Raw genomic sequence first — 27,063 nt, 5'->3', positions numbered from 1 at the left:
TCCTTGCTGTACAAAAGCAGATGGCAACCTGGATTCAGCTCATGGGCCAATGTTTCTCAATCCCTGCTGTAGAGGATCATACTTTATCTTATTTTTCAATATATATTCAAGAGTTTAATTTCAGAAAGTTTATAAAAGTTGAGGATATCCACTGTTAAATAATTAATAAAAACTACTGAGCATAATGACATTTTAAATTGCATTAACACCAGTTTTTTGGTTACTAGGGTAGCTCGTGAAAAACACAGTTCTATATTTCTTTAAAAAATGTTTTTTAAAAAATTATTGTTCACGTACAGTTGTCTCCAGTTTCCTTCCACTACTCTCCCCTGTCCCACCCATCCCCACCTCCCATCATCAATCCTACCCCCTCTTTGGCTTTGTCCATGGGTCCTTTACATATGTTCCTTGATGACCCTTCCCCTTCTTTCCCCCCTTACTCCCTCTCCCCTCTGGTTACTGTCAGTTTGTTCTTTATTTCAATGTCTCTGGTTATATTTTGCTTGCTTGCTGCTTTGTTGATTAGGTTCTACTTATAGGTTAGATGAATTGAAGGATTAAAAATCTGTGGTACATTTACACAATGGAATACTACATAACAGAAAGAAAGAAGGAGCCCCTACCCTTCACAACAGCATTTCAAAAAAGAGTAAGAAAGATGGAACTGGAGAGTGTTATGCCAAGTGAAATAAAAAACTTTTTCATTGAAATTTTCATTGCGATAATCACAGGTTCACATGCAGTTGTAAGAAATAACATAAAGAAATTTCTTGTACCCTTTGCCCAATTTCCCTCTGTGGTTATAGTTGCAAAATTATAGTATAATATCACAACCAAAATATAGACATTGAGATAATCTACTGAGCTATTAATATTTCTCCAATTTTACTTATACTGGTGTGTGTATGTGTAATTTTGTCACATGTGCAGTTTTGTCTATCCACTACCAGGATAAAGATACGAAGAGTTCCACTACCACTAGGATTCCTTGTGTTACCTTTTATAACTCCATCTACCTCCTTCCTTTCCCCCCATCCCTGATCCTGGCAACCACTAGTCTGTTTTTTTAAAAAATTTAAATGTTATTATTTCAAGAGTTTTATATAGCCCTGGCTGGTGTAGCTCAGTGGATTGAGTGCGAGCCTGTGAACCAGAGGATCGCGGTTTGATTCCCAGTCAGGGCACATGCCTGGGTTGCAGGCCGGTTCCCTGCAGGCCAACTCCCAGCAGGGGACACACGTAAGGCAACCATACATTGATGTTTCTCTCCCTCTCCTTCCCCTCTAAAGATAAATAAATAAATAAAATCTTTAAAAAAAGATATAAATGAAATTATTTTTTAAAAAAGAGTTTTATATAAATGAAATCTCATAGTATATACCCTTTTGGGACTGGCTTGTTTGACTCAGAATAATTCCCTGGAGATTCATCCAGGTTGTTGAATATTTTCAGTAGTGTATTCCTTTTTATTGCCATGTAGTGGACCATGGTATAGATGTACCACCGCTTGTTTAACCCTATACGTGTTGAAGGACATTTAGGTTCTCTTTAGGTTCAGGGTAACATGAATAAAGTTTCTATGAATATTTATGTATAGATATTTGTGTGAATATTTCATTTTTCTGGGATAAACGCCTGAGTGCAGTTTCTAGGCTGTATGGCAATCTCATACTTACAATTTTTTAAAATTCCCTTTGTACATATGAGGTCTGTCTGGAAAAAGTCCAGCCATTGTTAGTATAATGAGAATGGTTTGCACAACATCAATGTAACCTGGCAGCTAAGGAGAGTGGACTGGAATGTGCATGCATGAACAGTGATGACTTCACTGCTCTAGTCAGTGGGGGCCATAGATAACCATTGAGTGAGCATGTGCACTGTGTGGCTATCACATTCAAAATTACTGAGTGTATAGAACAAAAAATCTGCATCACATTTTGCATTAAGCTTGAATATTCCTCCACAGAAACTATGTGGATGATTCAGAAGGCTGCAGCTACTGGCAACTGGTGCTTGGCAGCTTCGTCACAACAATGCGCCTAGTCATGCATCACATCTTGTTCAGAGTTTTTGGTGAAACCTCAAATCACCCAGGTGACTCAGCCACTCTACAGCCCAATTTTGGTGTCCTGTGACTTCTGGCTTTTCCCCAAACTAAAATCACCTTTAAAAGGGAAGAGATTTCAGACCATGATTGAGATTTAGGATACTAGGACATGGCAGCTGATGGTGCCTAGGAGAACTGTGTGAGGTCCCAACGTGCCTCCTTTGAAGGGGACTGAGGTGTCATTGTTCCACACACAATATTTCTTGTATCTTGTATCTTCTTCAATAAATGTCTCTATCTTTCATATTATGAGGCTCGATACCTTATGGACAGACCTCATATTTCAGACTAAGTAATTTTAACATTATCACAAAAATACCTGATGGCAAATGATGCCATGACAAAAGCCCTTTAAAATTTTCCTGCCATCACACATTCTCATTTTTTAGGTTGGGAACTAGAGACAAGAGACCCTAACTGACTCCAAAGGGTCACAAGTTACGGAATAGTCAGTAAGGACTGAGCCAGGACAAGAAATCACTTCTGTGTCACTATTTAATCTTCACCCTATCACACTGCACCAGTACAATTACAGATGGAGACAGCCAAACAGGGTGTTTCTCGTCACAGAAGAAGGGACATGATTTACTTGACTCTCAGGGATGTTGTAAACTCACATCCAACCATCTGTCCTTGCCATATCTTCCCTCCATGGGGTCTTGTGTGCCTTCTCCAATCATAACTTAAAACTGCCTTATGGCATGGGCAAATGATTAGGGACAGCAAAGTGAGAACATGAAAATAATGTTTAATAATTGTCCCGGATGTGTATGGAAACTGGAAACTCTAAAGCTCTGTGACTACAGCAAATAAACCCTTTTCATCAGGTCCCTGAGGGTCATGTAATTGACTATACTGACTAGGGAGAATTGAATCAGTTTTGGTAATTTCGAATTCTTCAAATCTAAAGCCTCAACAGATAAATCCTGAGGTCCTGAACAGTCCAAAGAAGAACTTATGTCATTTCTATACTAGACTGGGCAATTTTTTCTCCCTCCACTGGCAATGGCCAGAGGTGCAGGTTTCCTGGCACCTTTTACTCTCTGCTCAGAATCTCAGAGGCACTGAGGCAATGGTGCAGATGTATCTTAAATCAGTTCTACTCAAGAAAGGGTCTTAGGACCAGCAGTGTCAGCATCACCTGCAAACTTGTTAGAATTGCAGACTCTTGGGCCAAACACTCAAAGAATCAGAATTTGTGCAGGCAAAGTCCAGCAATGTGCTTCCTCACTATTTCTTATCTGGAGCTTCTGAAACTCACTAAAGCTTGGGCAATGTCCTCAACCACTTCAGAACTATTTCAAGTAGATAATGGAAATGTAAACCATAGTGTGCAAATAAGCTAAATAACAGCCAAGAAAAGCATTTCAGTTCTTTCCTGCCAATTACACAGTCTTTATGAGGTCAATATCGATATAAGTATAAGCCAGCATTGTTATTTCTGACATTCAACAGATCATAGCTTTCTTCACACTTGCTATATTTAAGTTATGTTTCTAATGAAAATGTTGAGTTTGTGCTTCTACTTAGCACCTATTTAAAATTCTTTATCAAACTGTAATTTCCTTGAGGGCAGGAGACGTGTGTCTCCATAGGCTAATAAATAGGTACCTAATAAATAGTGGTTGAACAAATGAATAGTTTATGTTTTATATCATAGTTGTTTTCTCCTTTATTAAACTGTGCATGCAAGGTTGTACAAGATGCTGAATTCTTGACAATATTCTGATTATTCTTAAGTATCCAGCAGATTACCCTGAACACAATAGGTTTATAAAAGTTGTTAAATGAACAGTGAACAATAACAAGCAACTAAATTCCATCTTTGGTGCTACTGCACAGACTCCAAATAATTTCACTACAAATATTATTTCCAAGTGCATGTGGGAAAAACGAATTTCATATGTGCTACTTTGAATACTGTTGAACAAACATCATAACCTACAAAATGTAACTTGGACACATGTTTTGGGAGGCTGTGGATAAAAAAAGGTACCTGTGACATAGGTACCTTCTTTTAGAAGGGGCCTGAAGGAACAATAAAGGAGAAAGGAGGAAATGGATTCCCAGCCAGGTGAGCTGGCAGGCCCAGCTTCTGTTTCTACCATAATTTTTCTAGTTAAAAAACCAAATTACAGACTTCCACCAAAATGGAGGCATAAGTGGAAACACTGTGCCTTCTCCCACAACCAAGTTTGAATACAACAAAGGTTTAGAGAACAAAGACACAGCCAAAGAACAGAAAATTGAATTATACGGAAGTCTGACAACCACTAACCGTTCAACCAGGATGGTAAGAGGGGTGGAGCCAGCAGCAGAGCTGGGTTGGGCAGAAAAGATCCCCAGACCCAGGCGTGCAGGTAGCCTGGACCCAGTCAAGGTGTGGGGCAGACTGACAGTGGTCGCACATTCGTGCACAGGGAGACGGACCACGCAGGCCCCAGGGGGCGAGGGCTGACGGCGGTGGCACACTTGCGTGCAGTGGGACAAAACGCATGGGCCTGGTCACAGTGGCAGCTGCCACACCTGTGGGGGCTGTGGCAGGAGACGGCAGACAGAGGCCATTGCTCCTCATTGACGCCACCCCCACATACAGCATCACAACCCAGCGACTGAGTTGCCCTGCTCTGATGAACACCTAGGGCTCTGATCCTGCTACATAACAGGCACGAACAGCCCAAAAGATGACACAAGAAGAACTCAAAGTCCCAGAGCCAATAACTCTAAGTGACCGAGAAATTGCCAGCTTCTCAGAAGCACAATTCAAGACACTATTTATCAGGATGCTCACAGAACTGGTAGATTGTAGTCACAAATTAGAGGAACATAGTCACAAATTAGAGGAACATATGAAGGCTAAACTAATTGAAATGAAGGGAGATGTCCAGGAAACCAATAGCGATGGAAAGGGAACTGGGACTCAAATCAATGGAATGGACCAGAAGGAAGAACAAAACATCCCACCAGAAAGGAATGAAGAAATGAGAATTCAAAAAAATGAGGACAAGCTTAGGAACCTCCAGGACATCTTTAAACGTTCCAACATCCGGATTACAGGGGTACCAGAAGGGAGAAAGAAACAGCCACAAGTGGAAAACTTACTTGAACAAATAATAAAGGAGAACTTCCCCAGTCTGGAAAAGGAAATAGACTTCCAGGAAATCCAGGAAGCTCAGAGAGTGCCAAAGAAGTTGGACCCAAGAAGGAACACACCAAGGCACATCATAATTACATTAGCCAAGACCCAAATGAAGGAGAGAATCCTAGAAGCAGCAAGGGATAAGGGGACAGTCACCTACAAAGGAGTACCCATCAGACTGTCAGTGGATTTCTCAAAAGAGACCTTCCAGACAAGAAGGGGCTGGAAAGAAGTATTCCAAGTCATGAAATCCAAAGACCTACAGCCAAGATTGCTGTATCCAGCAAAACTTTCATTTAGAATGGAAGGGCAGGTAAAGTGCTTCTCAGATAAGGTCAAGTTCAAGGAGTTCATCATCACCAAGCCCTTATTATACAGAATGCTAAAGGGACTTATATAAGAAAAAGATGGAAAATATTAACGGTGAAAGGACAGCAAACACACAGTTATTAACAACCACACCTAAAACAAAAGCAAACCAAGAGGACAGCTGGATCAGGAGTGGAACCATAGAAATGAAGAACACATGGAGGGTTAGCAACAGGGGAGTGGGAGGAGAAGAAGCGGGGAGAAGGTATAGAAAATAGCATAGACAGTAGGTAGAAAATAGATAGGGGGGAGGGCAAGAATAGTGGGGGAAATATAGAATCTAAAGAACTTGAGACACGTGGTTATAAACTAAGGGGGGGAGAATGGTGGGGGAGGGAGTGTGTGGGTGGAGGGGAATGAAGGTGGGGAATAGAACAACTGTAATGGTATAATCAATAAAATATATTTAAAAAAATAAAAATAAAAAAGGAAAAATTTATTTAAAAAAAAACAAAACAAAAAACAAAACAACCAAATTACAGTCTCACCAGATGATGCAAATTGTGGCATTAAGGTAGGGCTGTCTCAAACCCTTTGATATTGAGCTATCAGGTTTTTCTGCCTTGTTGGTTATTCCGTAGGATTTAGAGAACTGACACTTTCATAGAAACGTGTTATGACAAGCTCTCTTGGAAGATCAGATGTATGCAGAAAAAAATATCTTTACTCAAGGCTCTAAGGTAACTTAGCAAGGAAGGTCATCTGTGCTCTTTAATTTTCATATAGCTTGTTCGAAGGATGAGAAATCTTAAGTGTTGTCCTCAGTGGTCTTTGTTATAAAACACTACAGAGGAATACTTTTGTAATCTACCTCTCAGTCAAACAAGCACATAAATCATTCATCTGTGCCTTGATATCTGACAGGATAAAAAGTAATATTAAGTATTTATGGTTAGCAGACTTCAGCAATGAAGTATTAGAAAAACTTACAATTATTAAGAATCTTAGGATGACTTCAACAGAGTTTTCTTTTCCATCCAAAGAATATTTTTTTAGAGTGACCAGAAGAGGAAATGGTAACAGATATTAATTTTGTTCATTCCATATTACTGCCATTTTTGCATATTTATAAAAATAGAATTTTGTTGTTGATTAGGGTTTCTGCCCTCTTGAAATGTGTCTTCAGGACATGTATTTTAAAAAGGCTAACATGTTTCCGATCCAGGAGGAAATACAATACCAGTCTAGCTAAAACACCATCTTCCAAACAAATTTTAACTTTGTATTTAATTTGTTCAAGCATTTCACAGAGAATTTGTCTCTAGGCAAAATTCTTAAAAGCTAGTTTTGAGCCAACATAGTTACAACGGTTGCTTGCTTGCAATCACTGAATATTTTAGTAGCATTAGTTCAAATTTATTTGAGCAATGTTTTACATGTGAAGCTTTAAGCCAATCTAGTCTCAAAAAGATACTTTAAAGGTATAAAGCTGTCCATTGTGAACTGAATGGACAGGGTGATAGGGAATGAATGTCCACCTTCAACTCTGGCAGTTCACTTAAATCCTTTTCATTAGCTATATTAACAAAGAGATCCCAAGTCCTGCCTAAGTCCTCAGACATCTGAAGGAACTCTAAACAATTCTGAGTGTTTCAGAGTAAAAGCAGTATTAACCAACAAATTCAAAAGCTCCTTAGTGGGTACCCTCTTTCCCAAAGGCAGTGTATTTCATATGATTTGTTCTTCAGAGTGACAGTTCCATAGCTCACATGTTTATGAAATATTAGGCCATCACTCTCAAGGAACTTAGTGGGGATGATACTGGCCAGCATTTATTGAGCACTTACTCTGTGCAGACTACTGAACATACATCTTCTAATTTAGTCTTGACAAATGACTCTGGCAGGCAGGTGGTAAAGGAAATGAAGGTCAGTCAGTTAAGTGTTAAGAGCAGGAAGTCCAGCTACCAAGTGGCATGGCACAAATTCTAATTCAATTCTGCTCAAGAGTCAGTTTGCCCAACAACTATGCTATTTGCACTTCCTTACAAGTCATTAAATGGCTAGTGATGGTGCTTGTAGAAAACTGGGGGCTGTGAAATCAAAGGGAGTTCTTTTCTACATCATTCCTTAAGTGGATGGGAAGCAACACATATATATTACTAGTTTTATTTGGGTTTATTTATGAGGGAAACAATATGCATCATATTAGCATATGTATATATGTCTGAGAAAGACAGAGAAAATAAATATACTTAATCACATTAAAAGAGTTCCAAGACACTCATCTAGTCTTTTTAACTAATTAAATGAAATGAATTTGAACTGTAATTTATCTCCCTTACACACATCCTTCCATTTGTGACATTAGAACACTATATTCTTTTTCTTAAAAACTAAATTGTACTTGTTACTCCATGCAAAGTCTCAAATTTCTCCACCCCATTCTCTTTCTCCTCCCAGTCATGAGGCAGGGGGTGTGCTTTTCCCCACCCCTAATTGCTTCTCTTTGGTGCAGACTCATTTCCTTCCTCCCACTTTCTTCAATTCAGTATTTAGAATCCAGAGAGAGGAAGAAACAAATAGATGTTCTATGGAAAGAAATCATTATAACCTAACATTTCCACATTTGTTCTGTCTGGTTTCTCGAAGTTCTCATTAGCCCTTGTCTTAATTCCTTGGCAAATCTCGGGAACTCTCATAATCCTCAAACTATCATCTTCCAATATTCTTCCCTTGGGAATTCCATGGAAGCCACCTGCCTCCATGCAATCATGGGATCTGAGTAGGAGCCATATTTTATGGAATACCATGTGAGTACACCTTCCAGAAGGCCTACTTTGTAACATTCTACAAGTTCAAGGACACAGTATGTATAGATATGTCTTCCCAAGCCTTTCTAATCAGTGGGCTAAGTGTCACTCTACTATTCATTATGCCATTTACCAATCTTTTCTCATAACCAGGACCACAATCGTCAGGTTTTGTTTTTTCTATAGATGGAGGCTTTGTTTCATGGCTCTCATTTTCTTGAGCAGTGCAATTGGCTTCACACCCTTAACTGCCATAAAAGTAAGATAAAGTTGCCCACAAAACACTGTAGAATATAGTCAGTGCCTTGGTATTAAAGTGATGATCCTTGTTGACCTGAGCTAATCTTGCATGGACATGCCTGGAGGGCAAATAGGTGTCAGGGCCTAAAGATAGCGGATGCAATCTATCAAGAAGATCGCACCAGGAGGGCTTGGCTGAGGCAACCCAAACAGGATATTGCAGCCAAGCCAGGTGGCCCCACCCTTGGGGGCATCCCTGGATCACGAGTACTAACTACCAATCAAGATGCTGATCACGTGCCCACCTACCAATCGTCGCCAGGAGCATGCAGTGAGCATGCACAGGACAACCTATCAGGACCACTTCCCCTCTTCCCCGCCCTCTATATAACAGCCCCACCTAAAATAAAATTTGCAGCTTGATCAGAATCCTTTGTCTTGCTGCCTTTCTCCGCACCTCTTGTTCCCATCCCTATACATCCGTTTCAGGTAGACTCGGGACCCCAGTTGACTGTTCCGCGGGACGGAACAAATAGGTTTCACTTGCTAGGGTAACATAAATACGCAGGGAAGGAGGGAGACAATTCCAAAAAGCTACGACCAGTGTGCAAAACCCAGCTGATCCACTGTCCCACAGTCAGTAAATGGAAATGAGTTTCTTTTGACCTAATGTGCTAACATGCAGCTACGTTTCACACAGCCCCAAAGACAACAAATTCTGCAGCAGGCCAGGGTACTTTAGTCATCATGTCATTCTTGAAAAAGGTCACAAAAGTAGAAAATACAATCTTTATAATTTTTGTGTACCTAAAGGGCTAATTATCTATTAAACATTGTAAAGAATGATTGTTTCAAGGAAACACTAAAAGAGTCTTTAAAAATAGTCAGTTGATTCCAGTGATTTACGTCATAAAGAAACAGACCATTTTAAGTAACACATGGGCAATAAAAGCAAGCAGATGTTTGCATTCTAACCAGGGCACTAATGGAGGTGCTATGGCACTGTATCAAAGTAAAGTTTGCCATCTTCAGAATTGCCCACTGGAGTTTTAAATGCAGCTGTGTAACTTTGAATCAACAACTGGTGAGTGTTCCTTGACCACTCTCTGTCTAATTCCTGGCTACAGGTAAGATTTAATAGTTCACTGTTAACATGCTGTGTCAAACTCGTTTCCTGAAATGGGCCTTGAAACGTGTGATTGACTATAAGATTTGAAATTGCCATAAAAAAATTCCTCGGGTTGCTGAATTACAAACATAAGTTATTATGAGCAAAATCACAGTAAAAATAAATGAGCAAGTCCAAACCCACAAGAGACTGGATTTGGAATTTCATGAGCAGGCTCTAAGCCTGGTAGTTACTGAGGCAAGCACTGAGAACTTGGGTAAAGCTTGACAGTGGAAATGGATTCATATACAACAACCCCTCCCTTCCTCTCCTCTTCAGAAATCCAAAGTGTTTAATAAATATTAAGCCAGGTACTGCTGGCCAAATAAACGACTCCTGGGAGTCTGGAAGGCATGTGGGGGATTAACTCTTTCAGCCACCAAGCTATCCTAGGGCACCACTGCCCTAGAATCATCATTTATTCAATCAGAAATAGTCCACCTCCTCTGGAGCACCACATAGCTTAGAAGCCCATGATTCCTGCTACACATGCAATTTCTGGTAGGGACATTTAAAAAGCAAATTGCCCTCACACTACAATTGCAGATATAACTAATTACAGGTTAGACAAGCTCCACCACCTCCAGGGGCCAGTTTCCCTGTCCCTGGAGTAAACCCCATCAGGACATTATTATGCACCCAATCTCTGATCTGTTAGGCTGGCAGTTTTCCCATGTGGGCTAACACTGCAGCCTTCACCTTATTCTTGCTCTTTTCCACTTACCTTCATTTCAATGCTGTCTAATCCTCCTTTCACCAAGACCCCTAGAGAACAATGTCTTCTCAGCCATTCACAATGACCACTCTTGTCTCATTTCATACTTCTTGATTTTTTTAAAAAAGATTTTATTTATTTATCTTTAGAGGGGAAAGGAAGGAGAGAAGGAGGGAAATATCAATCAATGTATGGTTGCCTCTCATGAGTCCCCTACTGGGAACTAGCCTGCAACCCAGGCATGTGCCCTGACTGGGGATTGAACTGCGATCCTGTGGTTCGCAGGCTCGTGCTCAATCCACTGAGCTACACCAGTCAGGGCACACTTCTTGATTTTTTTTAATGTCACCTCCTCATTTTGTACTTTCTTCTGTATTTTCCTCTTTTTTTTTTGCTTATTTGCTTTAGCTTTGCAAACATTTTCCCTGAAGTTGTATTCTCATCCTTCATTTTGTTCCTGTTCTCTCTTTCCCTGACTCTCTTCCCCTCCCTCTCTCCCCCTCCCTCTGCTCCTCCCTCTCTGACGTCTCCAGTATTTTCTAGAAATTTGTGATTTTCCCCTTCTTTCCTTGATTCCTTATTCCTCCACTTGTTTGTCAGCCTGACTTTTGTTTGGATATGGAGTATGGGCTTGACTGGGGAGGGGTGAGTAGATTTTTGAGGCTTTGGGACCTCTTCTTCTAATGTCTTCTGCTTCTCCTTTTTCTTTCCTGCTTTTTTCTCCTTTCTCCCTTACCTCTTTGGACTTTCCCTTATTTTCTAAATCACTATACTTGGTCTTTTTTAAAAAATATATTTTATTGATTATACCATTACAGTTGTTCTATTCCCCACCTTCATTCCCCTCCACCCACACACTCCCTCCCCCACCATTCTCCCCCCCTTAGTTTATAACCACATGTCTCAAGTTCTTTAGATTCTATATTTCCCGTACTATTCTTGCCCTCCTCCCTATCTATTTTCTACCTACTGTCTATGCTATTTTCTGTACCTTCTCCCCCCTTCTCCTCCTCCCACTCCCCTGTTTCTAACCCTCCATGTGTTCTTCATTTCTATGGTTCCACTCCTGATCTAGCTGTCCTCTTGGTTTGCTTTTGTTTTAGGTGTGGTTGTTAATAACTGTGTGTTTGCTGTCCTTTCACTGTTCATATTTTTCATCTTCTTTTTCTTATATAAGTCCCTTTAGCATTTCATATAATAAGGGCTTGGTGATGATGAACTCCTTGAACTTGACCTTATCTGAGAAGCACTTTATCTGTCCTTCCATTCTAAATGAAAGTTTTGCTGGATAAAGCAATCTTGGCTGTAGGTCTTTGGATTTCATGACTTGGAATACTTCTTTCCAGCCCCTTCTTGCCTGTAAGGTCTCTTTTGAGAAATCCGCTGACAGTCTGATGGGTACTCCTTTGTAGGTGACTGTCCCCTTATCCCTTGCTGCTTCTAGGATTCTCTCCTTCATTTTAGTCTTGGCTAATGTAATTATGATGTGCCTTGGTGTGTTCCTTCTTGGGTCCAACTTCTTTGGCACTCTCTGAGCTTCCTGGATTTCCTGGAAGTCTATTTCCTTTGCCAGACTGGGGAAGTTCTCCTTTATTATTTGTTCAAGTAAGTTTTCCACTTGTGGCTGTTTCTTTCTCCCTTCTGGTACCCCTGTAATCCGGATGTTGGAACGTTTAAAGATGTCCTGGAGGTTCCTAAGCCTGTCCTCATTTTTTTGAATTCTCATTTCTTCATTCCTTTCTGGTGGGATGTTTTGTTCTTCCTTCTGGTCCATTCCATTGATTTGAGTCCCAGTTCCCTTTCCATCGCTATTGGTTTCCTGGACATCTCCCTTCATTTCAATTAGTTTAGCCTTCATATGTTCCTCTAATTTGTGACTATAATCTACCAGTTCTGTGAGCATCCTGATAAACAGTGTCCTGAACTGTGCTTCTGAGAGGCTGGCAATTTCTCGGTCACTTAGAGTTATTGGCTCTGGGACTTTGAGTTCTTCTTGTGTCATCTTTTGGGCTGTTCGTGCCTGTTACGTAGCAGGATCAGAGCCCTAGGTGTTCATCAGAGCAGGGCAACTCAGTCGCTGGGTTGTGATGCTCTATGTGGGGGTGGGGTCAGTGAGGAGCAATGGCCTCTGTCTGCCGTCTCCTGCCACAGCCCCCACAGGTGTGGCAGCTGCCACTGTGACCAGGCCCATGCGTTTTGTCCCACTGCACGCAAGTGTGCCACCGCCGTCAGCCCTCGCCCCCTGGGGCCTGCGTGGTCCGTCTCCCTGTGCACGAATGTGCGACCACTGTCAGTCTGCCCCACACCCTGACTGGGTCCGTGCCACCTGCTCACCTAGGTTGGGGAGGGGGATCTGTCCTGCCCGACCCTGCTCCACTGCTGGCTCCACCCCTCTTACCATCCTGGTTGAACGGTTAGTTGTTGTTGGACTTCCGCATAATTCAATTTTCTGTTCTTTGGCTGTGTCTTTGTTCTCCAAACCTTTGTTGTATTCAAACTTGGTTGTGGGAGAAGGCACAGTGTTTCCACCTATGCCTCCATCTTGGCGGATGATCATTATACTTGGTCTTAATAAATCATGACATTTTCTTTTCTTATATCTTTTATCTGAATTTGAAAGAAATTAGTAAACAATAGCTATAGCTTATTGTCTTTAATATAGAGAAACTTTAAAATGGGCACAGGAATTTCTGTATCTGTAATACACACAGAAATGTACATAGATACATATAGTGTTGCTTTATCACTGATACTGACCCTAGTCAAGAAGAATTAGATGTAATAATACATGGAAATATTCTACTACAACTATATAAGCCCTGAAAGGTCTAGAAAACAGAAATTAAAATTAATTTTATGACAAACATCAATACATTTTGGCATATGACAATATACACATTTCAATGGAATCACTAGTATTAAATATTGAGAGCTAAAATTAACTTTCAAATTCCTGTTCAACAGCAATAGATTATACACAAAACACACACACACACACACACACACACACCACTGTTATTTACTCCACAGAAGGCAAGTCATTTAAAAATAAACTTTTGTATAATCTAAAACTCATATATTGACTTATGCTACCAAAATACGGCCTTGAGTAAGCAGAGAAACAAATAAACCAAATGGACAAGTATATATAAAATAAGTTGTTTGAGAGATAACACTGGGGCATATTTTGTTAACTAATTTATGACCTACAATCTGTTCATGGAGGCCTTCCTCCTTCCTGATTTCAGTCTTTCTGAGCTAAACAGACCAGAAAGCCTGATGGTGTGTGAAGCTCACATCCTTATCTGCGCAAGAGCTTTATTGGGGGGGCCTGGAAACAGAAGGTCTCACCATTTTTCATTCATTGTAACACCTGATGTGTTTTTACTGCGATCTTCACCCTGGATCATTCTCCCAGGTTCCTTTATTATCTTTGAGTTATGGGCAAATGATTTAATGGCTGGTAACTACATTCATGGACAAGTGAACTCTTTCCCTGGTATGACACTGTCTAGCTTTGGCTTCCTTCTATTGCACTGTGATTCCCAAAACATCCAGATTTGGAGCAACTACTATTGCACATGCTAATTAGAAGTTTCTATGGAATGCTCCTGCTTTGAAGTTAGCAAAGCTAAAGCCAAATCTATCTTTATGAAGTGAAGTGGCAGCCCCTCTGGGACATACAATTCAGATTAACAACTGCCTTTTTAAACTGCCCTTATATCTTGAAATGCATTTGCACCCAAATGGACCATGTACAGAGAAATTATGAAGGCAGGGGAAGGTAGTAGAAAGAGGAACCTCTCAAAAAACATGCCTGAGACCTCTCTTTCAGATAACAGCTTCCATTCCACTTCCCCAATCCTTCTACTTACCCTAATCCCATTCAGGGTGTGCACACTAAAATCTCAAACATCCAGATGGAGAACCAAATACAGTGTAGTTATCTGACAGTTCACACAAACGTTTTACAATCTTTCACTCAAACATTATACCAGTGAAAGCACAAAATGGATTGCCTCCCAGTGTCTCATACATGTTTTTCTGTATGAAAATAAGTGTTTCTTGCATGGAAAAATAACTAAAGGGGATCTTAATGAAAAACTTACTATTGTTGATAATTCAGTGAGAGATACAGGTGACTTTGAAATAAAGACACTTAATATTGTGTCAAAAACAAAGAAAAAGAAGTAGAAGAAGGCAACGGGAGACTTTTGATAGTGACCTGGACTTTACAGTGTCAGAACCCCTGCAGACAAGGAAGCTAATACCTGCATTCCACAGGCTTTAAGCCCCTGCTCCCACCCGCGTGCCTATGCCAACTTTTTCCTAACCCTCTAGCTGCAGTTTTCACTGCCTAACGGCTCCCTTTAATGGCAAGATATTTGGAAGCCAGAAAGGAATTTGCTGAGGTCACTCAAGGGCAGTGATATCACACATCATATAAAATTCTCGCTAAATGGATGCTAGAAAAATAGAATGGTAAAACCTTCATCTAAAGCCTACAGGGAGTGTGAAGTTAATCAAGTGTGCTCATCTGTTAGTGTAAATTCTCAGGTTACATTTTCCTAAATCCTATAGTCCTCTTACAAGTGATAAGGGATCTCAACTGAGAAAAGCAATGTAGCTTATTCCTATATGGGAATCCTTAATCCAGGTTGAGGGAGAGGAGGAGAGGAGGCTGGAATGAAATAGAAGGAGTTCACCAGAAAACTGAAGTTAATAGCTGCCCTGTGCACTCTCAACAAGGAGAAAGCTTCACTTCGGTAAACTTACAGAGTGTTGAGATCTCAGCTGTCAAAACTCTCACGCACCACCCCATACCCCAGGAAGTTATTGAAAGCAGCCATTCTTCTTCCAGGCTCCACTGCTGGTGAATTTGTGGAGTAATAATAATCATTTGTATGTGTAGGACCTTTAACCCTGTATCAAGTTAGTTTGATTGTCTGAACAACCTTTTCAGGTAGATGTTTATCACCTGAACTTATGCGACTACCTAACTCGTGAGACTATCTACCAAAAATGAGACTTCCAGGTCTCATTTTTAAAGATGGAAAACTGAGAGTCAGAGAAACTTAGCATCACACAGCTAGTAAATGAATGATATAAGACTTGAAGCCACACCAAGACTTTCAGGCTCAAAATTTGTGCATTTTCCATTCCATCAGGCTACAAAGAATTCCTCTCCTAATTCCCAAACAAGGTCTACTTTCATTGTTCCCTACATCATTAATCAACACCACTATCCCTCTAGTTAGGTGAATCACACTCCTGGGAGTCTGCCTTGACACTTCCTAGAACCTCACCACTGCCCATGTCCCATTCATCACCTGCTCCAGTCTATTTCACTTCTGAAATATAACTGCAATCCATCCACTTCTCCTCATCTTTACCACCATGATATTACTACAAGTAAACACCATCTTTCCCTGGACTCCTCTCCTAGTCTCCTGTCTGGTTCATCCCGAAATAGATCAGACACCCCTCTGATCTGTTCTCCAGGTTGCTGTCAATGTTGCCTTTCCGAAAGACAAATGTCATTTCTTGTTGAAAATTCCATAATACAGCCTTGCCATTTCATATTCCTCCAAACATACTGACTTACATTCTTTCATAGCTCTCATTTTAAGCATCTCTTTCTTGGGAAAGTTTTCTCTGATTTCCTCCCCTCCCCCCAACAATGAGCTAAATCTCATGACTTACATAGAGTTATACTTTACACCTTTCATTCTTGGCACACTTTTACTCTTGTTTGCATGATATTTCATCAATGCTGTCTCCTACACTAGACTGTTAATATTTGAGTGCAGATTCCACTTCAGCCTTGACATGTAGGGTGATGCCTGGTTCACAGAAGGGATTTGATAAATATTGTTGAATGAATGTTGAGTTTTCCTTTTTGTTTTTCTCTTTTCCTGTCCTCTCTCCATTCCCGTATCTTCATCCTTATTTCACCCCTTATCTCATGCTTCATGGGATTTTGTTTCCTTACACAGTCTTAATTGAAAAGAAATCCATGCCAAAGCAGTATGTATGGCAGCTACAGGTGTCGCTGTCTCTAGAGTCTTTAGTTTCTATTAGAACACTCCTGATACTTTAAAAGATAATGAAACCACTGTCTAAAGCTGAGATCTTAGGCATCGTCTAAATGGGAGAGATACATTTTATTCCATGAGTTCTCAGGGGGAAATTCTTTTCAGTTTAATATAACTGATATTGGGATATACCCTACACTTGTTGCTAAGGCTGCAGTCATGGTATAATATATCCTGTCAAGGCCCACCTGCCCTTCTCAGTCATGAAAGTTTATATTGTTGTCACTTCATTAAGTTCTAGGCATTATTTGAAACAAGCCCCACCCATTAGGAAAAACCTCTCAAAGAAATGGAAAGGAGGAGCATTTCCTCCAGGCCAGAGGGAGGTCCTCTCAGGGCTCAGGTGGGAATGGAAGAAGGTACAGATACCCATTAGATCTGTGAAACACACCGAAGATGTGGTTCTCAATATATGTGTGAACATGCTAAACAGGTAAAAAATTAGGACACTAACAAGTTCAGTAACTTGGTGGATATTCCTGGGGGTACAAATGGACAGCTGCATTCCTAGGCAGGACCATTAAAGAAAGAAATACAGTTTTTTTTTTAAGATTTTATTTATTTATCTTTAGAGGGGAAGGGAAGGAGAGAGGGAGAGAAACATCAATGTATGGTTGCCTTTTGTGCGTCCCCTGCTGGGAGTTGGCCTGCAGGGAACTGGCCTGCAACCCAGGCATGTGCCCTGACTGAGAATCGAACTGCAATCATCTGAGTTGCAGGCCCACACTTAATCCACTGAGCTACACCAGCCAGGGCAAAATACAGTTTTTTAAAAAAGATTTTATTTATTTATCCTTAGAGGGGAAGGGAAGGAGAGGAGAGAAATATCAATGTATAGTTGCCTCTCATGAGTCCCCTGCTGGGAACTGGCCTGCAACCCAGGCATGTGTCCTGACTGGGAATCGAACCGTGATCGTGTGGTTCGCAGGCCCGCACTCAATCCAGTGAGCTACACCAGCCAGGGCAAGAAATACAGTTTTTGTTGTTATCTTTTGGTAGAAACTCAGAGACAGTATAGAAAATCTTTTAAAAGTAATGCTACAGTCCCATTTGTTTATTCTCTCCTTTATGTCCCTTGTTTTAGGAAACATATTGGTGAAAATATTGCTGCCTGGAATATCTGAGATTTTCCTGACTATGTTCTCCTCTAGGACTTTTATGGTATCATGACTTATATTTAATTCTTTTATCCATCCTGAATTTATTTTTGTGTATGGTGTAAGTTGGTGGTCGAGTTTCAACTTTTTGCATGTAGCTGTCCAGTTCTCCCAACACCATTTGTTGAAGAGGCTATTTTTACTCCATTTTAAGCTTCTGACCCCTTTGTTGAATATTAACTGACCATAGAGACTTGGGATTTCATCAAAATAAAAAGATTCTGCACAGCTAAAGAAAACATCAGCAAAGTGGAAAAAAAAAGCCAACTGCATGGAAAAATTTATTGGCCAATGATATCTCAGACAAGGGTTTGATCTCCAAAATATATAAAGAATTCACACAACTCCACTCCAGAAAGAAAAACAATCCAATAAAAAAATGGGCAAAGGACCTGAACAGACATTTCTCCAAGGAGGACATTCAGAGGGCCCATAGATATGTGAAAGGATGCTCAGCATCACTAGCCATCAGAAAGATACAAATTAAAACCACAATGAGATATCACTTCACACCAGTCAGAATGGCCATCATAAACAAAGCAACAAACAATAAGTGCTGGTGAGATTCTGGAGAAAAGGGAACACTAGTGCACTGTTGATGGGAATGCAGACAGGTATAGCCACTGTGGAAAACAGTATGGAATTTCCTAAAAAAATTAAAAATGGAACTGCCTTTTGACCCAGCAATTCTACTGCTGGGATTATACCCTAAAAACCCTAAAACACTAATTCAAAAGAACCTGTGCACCCCAATCATAGCAGCACAATTTACAATAGTCAAGTGCTGGAAGCCACCTAGGTGCCCACCAGTAAATGAGTGGGTCAAAAAACTATAGTACATTTACACAATGGAATACTACTCAGGAGAAAGAAAGGAGCTCCTACCCTTCGTGACAGTGTGAGTGGAACTGGAGACCATTATGCTAAATGAAATAAGCCAGATGGTGAGAGACAAATACCATATGATCTCACCTATAAGTGGAACCTAATCAACAAAACTAGCAAGCAAGCAAAATACAACCAGAGACTTGGAAATAACAAACAAAGTGACAGTAACCAGAAAGGAAGGGGGAGGGAGGTAATGGGGGAAAGAAGGGAAAGGATAGTCAAGGAATATATATAAAAGATTCACAGACAAAGCCAAAGTGGGGAAAGATGGAGGGTGGGAGGGTGGGAGGAAGGGTGAGTGGGATGGGGGAAAGTGGGGGTAGGAAAATGGAGACAACTGTATTTGAACAACAATAAAAAATGAAAAAAGTAATGCTGTATTTTGGCAAAAAGTATGCTGGCGTGGAATGGAAAAACACACACATGAAACTCTAACTGAAAAGTGATTTAGAAAAGATGAAGTTTTAAAAAGTTCATCTTACCTATAATGTCCATTTTCAGTATACAGAAGAGGAATTTATGATTTTTTAAAATGGTCTAAATAATTCTAAAAGTGCATATGTTCTTTGGTATTGGTGTTTGCACTTTTTAGCAGCACAATTTACAATAGCTAAGAGTTGGAAGCAAACTAGGTGCCCATCAGTAAATGAATGGATCAAAAAACTATGGTACATATACACAATAGAATTCTATGTAGCAGAAAGAAAGAAGGAGCTCCTACCTTTTGCAACAGCATGGATGGAACTGGAAAGCATTATGCTGAGTGAAATAAGTCAGGTGGTGAAGGACAAATACCATATGATCTCACCTTTAACAGGAAGCTAAACAAGAAAACAAACAAGCAAGCAAAATATAACCAAAGACACTGAAATAGAGAACAGACTGACAGTGACCAGAAGGGAGGGAATTTCAGGGGAAATAGGTGAGGGATTTAGAGGAACATATATAAAGGATACATGGACAACAACTGAGAAGGGTGGAAATGGGAGGGAGGGGGGAAGTACGGGGGGTAGGATGGAATGGGAGTAATAGAATACTGTACTTAAAAATAATTAATTAATTAAAAAAATAAAAAAATAATTCTAAAAGAATTTTTTCAATAAATATACCATAAAATATTTAAATGCTAAGAAAACATTCTTATAGTCTAATTGGAAGAAAAATTTTTTTCTTAGTGTTGAATCTAACTTCACTGAAAATAAGTCAGAAATAGTCACTTGATCTACATTTTGATAAAGCCACTGCTCTGGACTAAACTGTGTCCTCCATCCCTTCTTTAACTTCCTATGTTGAAGCTCTAACCTCCCAATGTGATGGCACTTGGAGTTGGGGCCTTTGGGAGGTAATTAGGGTTAGTTGAGGTCATGAGGGTGGGGCCACCATGATGGGATTAACACCTTTATTAAAAGAGGAAGAGAGAGAGAGTTGGTTGTCTCTCTACCACGTGTGGAAACAGTAAGAAGGTGGCTATCTGCCAGCCAGGCAGAGAGCTCTCACCAGACACTGAATATGTCCACAACTTGATCTGAACTCTGAAGCATCCAGAACTGTAAGAAAAAAATGTCTAGTATTTAAGCCACTCAGTCTATGGTATTTTGTTATAGAAGCCTCAGCTGACTATGACAGCTGCCCTGCCTCTTCATCACACCGACACCATATGCTTTGTACTTGCCTTAGCCAGGATTGACCTCTATCAGGGTACATCAGTCTATAGCATTCACTCTCTCAATATCGTAGGAGCCACATCAAATTAAATGTTACATTCCACTGGGGTGTGGGATGTGGCGGGTGGGGAGTGAGACAAAGAGAGTGGGATCTGAGGGTAACCTTGGAAGACATAACATTTTTAGAGAGGTCCATCCTCAAAACCCCTGGAAAACCATTATTATGAACTGAAGCCAGAATGCTTTAAAGCTGTGAAATTAATAAGTACAACATGAGTATTTTTATTTTGTCTATAAAACACATTTGTTTTAGAAAAACACCTTAAAAGGGAAAACTTTTGTTTGAAATAACAGATTTTTTTAGAGAAGAAAGAACCCTTTGGAACAAGGGTCTCAAACACAAAGCCCTACAAGGGACAAACAGGTAACAAAAATAAACAAAGAGGACCTGCTACAAGACATTAGAAACCACATCATGGTTCATGGAAAGCAAATTTTTAAATCATTAAGTGGGCAAAATTACATATGGGCCATTAGCATGTGTCTACTTCTATTCCAAATTCTTAATTGTTTGTTCAAGATGCCCAATCCACTCTCACCCATTTCAATCCAGCTAATACTTAGTGATTGACCTCATGCCCAGCACTGTGCTAGGTGCTTTCAAAGACATGACCATTTTCAATATTCATAACTGTCCAATGAATTGTGTATTTATGTCTCTATTGATAGATGAGGAAATTGAATCCTAGAGAAGTTTAAGAAGACTTGGCTAAACACACCATCCACTGCTTTGGAAGAAACTTGGGAAACACTATGATACTTTTGTTTCTTAACTTTATGCCAAGTATATCAGTTTGAGTAAACTTGTTATCCATTCTCTAGTAGTTTATATACTGTTTTGTTCCCCAAGGCAATACATGATGAGTATGTTACTACAGATCCAAATAACTGTACAATTAGATACTCAAGGAGTGGGGAAATAATTGGGGTTTAACTACCAAGGCCTCTGTTGCAGAACAATACCTGTAACTAATGCAGAATTTCCTGGCTCAGGCTGTTTGACCAAAATTCCACTTCTGTCACGTGTTAAAACTCAAACTGTCAAATAGAGGAGGTTCTGCTTAATTTCATTTCTGTCTCAAGTTTAGACAAGTGAAGAGCAACCGACAAGAGAGTGAGCACATATACCTTTTAGAGTCATTTGTTATGTAGATACAACTATCAAGTACCAAGCATATCTGAGAATGCTATATTGCATGAAGCACTGTGATCCATTTTTATTTTCCTTTTAAACAAACAATAAAATTAACTGAACCTTTGGCAATAATATATAAAACAAATCAATTTATTTGAAAGGTTCACTCACAGAAGATTCCCTTATATGTGATTGCAAACAATTAATTAAAAAATGGAAATGTACTTTTACATTTAACTAGATGTCCTACCCCTGCTTATCACGTTACCAGGTACATTTCTTCAAATATAAATATAATTTAAATTGGTTTTGCCAATGCCCTAGATACTTGGAAAATCCTATTGGTGCACATCAGTTATTAATTCATGGTCCCTAACTCTGAGCCATATATATATATATATATATATATATATATATATATATATACACACACACACACACAACCTGAGAAGTAACAGCAGCTTTTCTTGTCTGCTTCATAAGCACTGTCATTGGAACTTGTGCCTTAACCATTTCCAGTGGTTAAAAGTGAGTAAAATCCCTGACTGGAGTGGCTCAGTTGGTTGCAGCATCTTCCCCAAACTGAAAAGATCACTGGTTCAATTCCCAGTCAGGGCACATGCTTAATTTCCATGTTCAGTCCCCAGATAGGATGTTACAAGAGGCAACCGATTGATGTTTCTCTCTCACATCGGTGTTTCTCTCCCCCTCTTTCTCCTTCCCTTCCCCTCTCTCAAATAAATAAATAATCTTGTTTTAAAAAGCTCTTCAGTTACTGAGTACTCTGGAAATATCTGTTCTTCATGTGGTGTCTTGGAACCCCTGACGATCCAAGCAAGTGGATTAAAAACTACATTAACAAAATGTAAAGAGGCATCATCCAGCTCTCTGTCACTTACAGACAATCCCTACATATACCATGTTTATTGGCATCTGCCTGATGTGTTCTGACATAGAAATCCTCTCTCTGGTCCCTGAAAGAAGAAACCTCTTGACCTGTGTGTTATCTGCTTTGTGCCCACCAGTTGGGAAGCTCTGACTTAATGAATGTCCCAATAATGATCAGCAAAAAATGAGTGGTTGAAAAAGTTTGTAGCAAACTATACTTCATATGCTGTACACCATTCAAATAATGACATTTCTCTTTGTAGGAATGCTATGGGTTGCATGAAGATTTGGTTTAAATTCATCTGTCTCTTATATATCCACTTTTTCTCCAGAGTACTTAGCATGAGACTTCAAAAGGCACTCAATAAATATTTGCTGAATGAATGTAACAGGAATTAATAACGCAAAATGTTTTTGAAAAGGTAATTGATGTCAAATGGTAGGCAGAGAAAGCCAGAGAAAGTTCACCAGGGATAGGAATGCCGTGTACAAATTTGGTACTGTGTCCAAGGAAAGAATTTACACTTAATAAATAACTTTTGAAACCAGGTCCTTTTATGTCATTGCCTCTGGACTAGGCCACACTGGTGGTGGGAGAATCCCAGCCAAATAAGCCCTGATAGCAGTTTAAGAAAGGGAAGTATAAATAATAACTTAATGTTACAAAAGACCCCAAGAAAGAACACTTTGCCATCAGCTCTTCAGGAGATCTTTAAGAACAGGACAACACATCACCACACACACACATCTCTTTAAATTTTTTATGGAATAAAAAGGCCGAACTAGAAGACCTACAGAGGGCCTTGATATCCCCACCAGAGCATGAAAAACAATAAAAGTTAGTCTATTCTTTCTCACAATGAGCCCTAAGATCCAGGTTAACACAGTGTAGCAAAATTTTGACTTTCATGGTCTGTATTCAGGGCCTGGGTTGTCAGAGACAGTGTCTTAGCTTTCATACATCATGACAGGTAGAAATTGATCCTATCTGTATGATAGAATAGGGCCAATTGGGGAAGCTCTGCAGTGCAGAGATAACCTTTGGGAGGGTAACTGAGTCCAAGCAGAGTTTGGTGGCCTAGATGCCAAGAGGCATCGACATCTGGGCATGTCTGTAACCTATATTCCTCCTTTGCCAGGGCTCTGTGGCCCATCTGTTGGAAAGCTTTGTCTTAAAGAACATTCCTCAGGATAATCATCCATCAGGTGAATTTGTAGCAAAGTATACCTCACATGCTACACTTCCGTGGGTAGTCACAACACATACTACTAGCACATGTACAACATATTAAGTCTCTGAGAAAACTGGTTTCTCTTTGCATTTCTCCAGTATTTTTTAATCTCCTGTAACCCAGGCATGCCTTTAACATTTCACAGGTGCAAGGAGCTTCAGAATCATTAAATCCTCCATGCAATCGTTCAGAACCAGTAACTTGCAAGGGTTAATATAATACCACGTCCTAACTGCCTTTCATTGGAGGATTAGTCCAGGCACTGAAATAACTTTAATCTTTGAGAAGAAATCCTCCTGGAACTTTATTAATGCCAAAGAATTAAATACAATAATCACTATTATTGCCCCCAAATGAGCTGCTGAGGAGCCAAGAATAAGTGGATTCTGGAGCTGGGACTACAATCATCTACAGTAATTCATATGCCATTGGCAAGGAGAACTCTAAACATGGGATTCAGAAACTCCGTGCTTACCTCCTCACCCTGGGCCTATCCACCCCAGGAGACTTATCTATCTTTCTGGTTATATATTCCCTGGCTGTTGATGTAATTAGTGTATAATAACTGTGTACATATCAACTCACAGGAAAAACGGCGGACGTGCTGGTTGATTTGGCTTGGGGCCATCTCAACGGCAGGGTGAGACAACCCAGTATAAACATCTGTTACTAAGCGTATATTTTAAAATAGTGTTTTGTGTCTCCTGGGTTGCTGATTCCCACTAAAAGCAACACAATATCAAAACTTCTGTTTTTCTGATTGTCACCTATGAGATAAGAAGCTTTAAAACATTTGAAAAATCTTCTTGGTTCGGCTGGTTTTGTGCTACTAAGAATTTTATTTAGAAAAATGTCTAGTACATCACATGCACTGCTTTTCTAGGTTTCATTCTCACAGAGGTGAGCTTAAACTTTCATTCTCACAGCTCTCACTTAAACTGAGTTACTATGAATCATTACACTTTTTCAAGTCAAGGGCCTGCAATAAAACTGGCCACGGCTTTTGTTTTTATGAATAAGCAGTTGCCATTCCCTGTATTCAATCAGTAGCCTCACTAGGGAATGGACTACGACTGCAATTTTTAAAGCAGTCATTCTCTCAAATCTGCTTGTTTGCACTGATTGCTTTTCTTGAAATTAATTTAAGCAATTAATTTCTTAATATGAGAAATTCAAAAATAGTTCCTCATGTTACTTGCTGTGATCGGTACCACAATCTTGCTCCTTAAACTCCTAGGATTAGGTCACTGTGTGTGACAGAGAACAGCATTGCTTTGATAGATGAGCCATCAAATATTCAAAATGCTTATTCAAGCTAACTCAACTAAGAAACCACCTTGCCACACAAAAAATAAAAAATACGATTTTGTACCTGATTCCCAAAATCACTTTCGACAGCTATACTATTTTTCAAAAAAGATTCTCATCAAAAGTTCTGTGTCCTAGAACTCAGCTAGAATAGTTTTTTCTTCTTTTTCAGTTGTCTCATAATTGTCTGTTCCTAAGTATAGCTAAAGTTCTGCTGCAAATCTGTTAAACCCTTTCACATTTCTATGTTTAATTACATTCATCTTGGGATCTTTGTGTATATATAGAATATAGATAAATTTTAAATCAATAGACTGCAATGCCTTTGACATAAAGCCTTTATGCACCATTCTCACCTTATATATAAATAGACATATACTACTTGTCAAAATGCAAGAGTAAGATTCTTTACATTGTCTAGAACAAAGAGCCCAGCTCAGCTTTTTTTCTTTCCTTAGTGTCTCAGAAAGTGTCCTTTATTGTATGTGTGGGATGCATTGTATTTTGCTGCTGTATGAATGAAAAACGATACCTTCAGACTGCCTTTTCAGTGACAAATTGCACTTCTGCAGAATATCACACTGCCTGTGGTTGTAAGAACCCCACTTAGATTTACTATTACTTCCTTGGGGATTCAGCCTTCTCACAAAGCACCCCAAGGCTCATTTCCAGTGTTTCAGAGTGCAACAAAGATGAGAAAGTTTGCTCATCGTGATGGTCTGGAAACTCTTGCCGAGTAAAAACACTCTGTGGAATGTCTAAAGTGCTAAAATCATTGCCTCTGTGGATTCCTGGTATACAAAACAGGCAGGAAAAGTTGTCTGGAGGCATTTGCAAAGCATTGTGTTTGTTCAGGAAGGAGCTGTGGGGTGAGAGGCTGAGCTAAGCCTCTCCCTTTGCTTCCTGGGTGAGAGCAGTGAGGCTGCCACTTAGCAGAAGCGAGCAGAGAGAGATCGGTAAGACTCACCAGCTTCCCCATTTTTCCCAGGACGGGGTTTTTGTTCCTCACTGTGTTCTGGAAAAGGCAAACCTGTAGGTCCTCCAAGCAGGCTGCCTCGGATCAGCTGAATGGCTGAGGCGTTCAGGAAGCTTGCTCTGTCCAGCTCGGAATCACTCCCCCTCTCCAGGCTGTGTGCTTACACGCCTCCCAGTCAGCGCAAAAATCCGCCAAACTCAGGTCAGCCGAACAGGTTTCCTTATATAGGTAAACATGAATTGCATTCCTGGTGAAAGAAGTTAACTAGGAATCCAGTAACCTGGTTAACTCTACACATGCCAGAATGGCTCAGTCAGTCAGCTTGCGTAGGGTTTGGTCACAGTACAAAGGGATTTGTGCGATTTAATTAAAATCATCTTTATCCTGGCAGTCTGTAAAATTGGCCCTTCTAGTGTAACTGGGAGTCAACGGCTAGTATTTCATATCATGAGCTGTGACCAACCTTATATTATCTGAAGGTGTTGTAGGGAGAAAAACCAAAGTATAGGATGTTTATCATTTGTCTTTTATGTTTTGAAAACTAGGGTAACTTGTCTTGAAATTATTTTCAAATAAGTGAATAGAACATGTGATAGGAAGAGAATGTGAACAACCTCTATCAAATGAGGTTCAAATGATTTATTTGAACATAGTAACAAATATTTATTCAACTTTCCCAGGCCTTTAGTAGATAATGCAATGTGATCATTTTGAGTCTATTCCCTTTACAATGCAGTAATTGCTACTGTATTCTTTGATGAGCAGAATGACACATAATGGCATCTATTTATTCCCTATAATAACCCTCCTGAGACCACATACTGAAGTGTTTCAGGAAAGAAATGTAAGACTTGTGAATTTACATAATTATATGTAAAAAATTTTAAACAACTTCCAGGACTTAAGAAGGTAAGAAAAAATTTTTAAAAAAAACCTCTGGGGAAGGCCTAACTCTAGGTTCAAAATATAGTTTTTAAATTTAAGTATGTAACTTCTATAAATTGTCCAATAATGGGCTCTTTCTTCCTATATTTATCTACTACTAGTAAAATAATTCTTTTTAACTGTAACCAATTCCACTGAAGTCTTACTATAAAGTAGAGACTCAAGACTTTTCAATACCTGAGTGTCGGAAGTGAAGATTGCCTGCTAAATAAAACCTACTTTAAA

General features: G+C 39.7%; 1 protein-coding gene across 1 annotated transcript in view; it reads right to left on the bottom strand.

The window, feature by feature from the left end:
- MID1 (midline 1) overlaps positions 1-26,029 on the bottom strand; it is a 372,089-nt gene extending 346,060 nt beyond the window's left edge. Inside the window, exon 1 of the mRNA XM_037055572.1 lies at positions 25,885-26,029. The gene's annotated coding sequence lies outside the window, so the exon portion shown is untranslated. The remainder of the gene's footprint in view (positions 1-25,884) is intronic.
- Between the last annotated feature and the right edge of the window lie 1,034 nt (positions 26,030-27,063).

Source organism: Sturnira hondurensis, unplaced genomic scaffold, assembly GCF_014824575.4.
Source record: "Sturnira hondurensis isolate 20B ecotype Veracruz unplaced genomic scaffold, ASM1482457v3 Scaffold0008710, whole genome shotgun sequence".
In the NCBI taxonomy this organism is placed as follows: Eukaryota; Metazoa; Chordata; class Mammalia; order Chiroptera; family Phyllostomidae; genus Sturnira; species Sturnira hondurensis.
The sequence above is the reverse complement of the archived record's forward strand: the minus strand, read 5'-3'. Positions and strand labels throughout refer to the sequence as shown.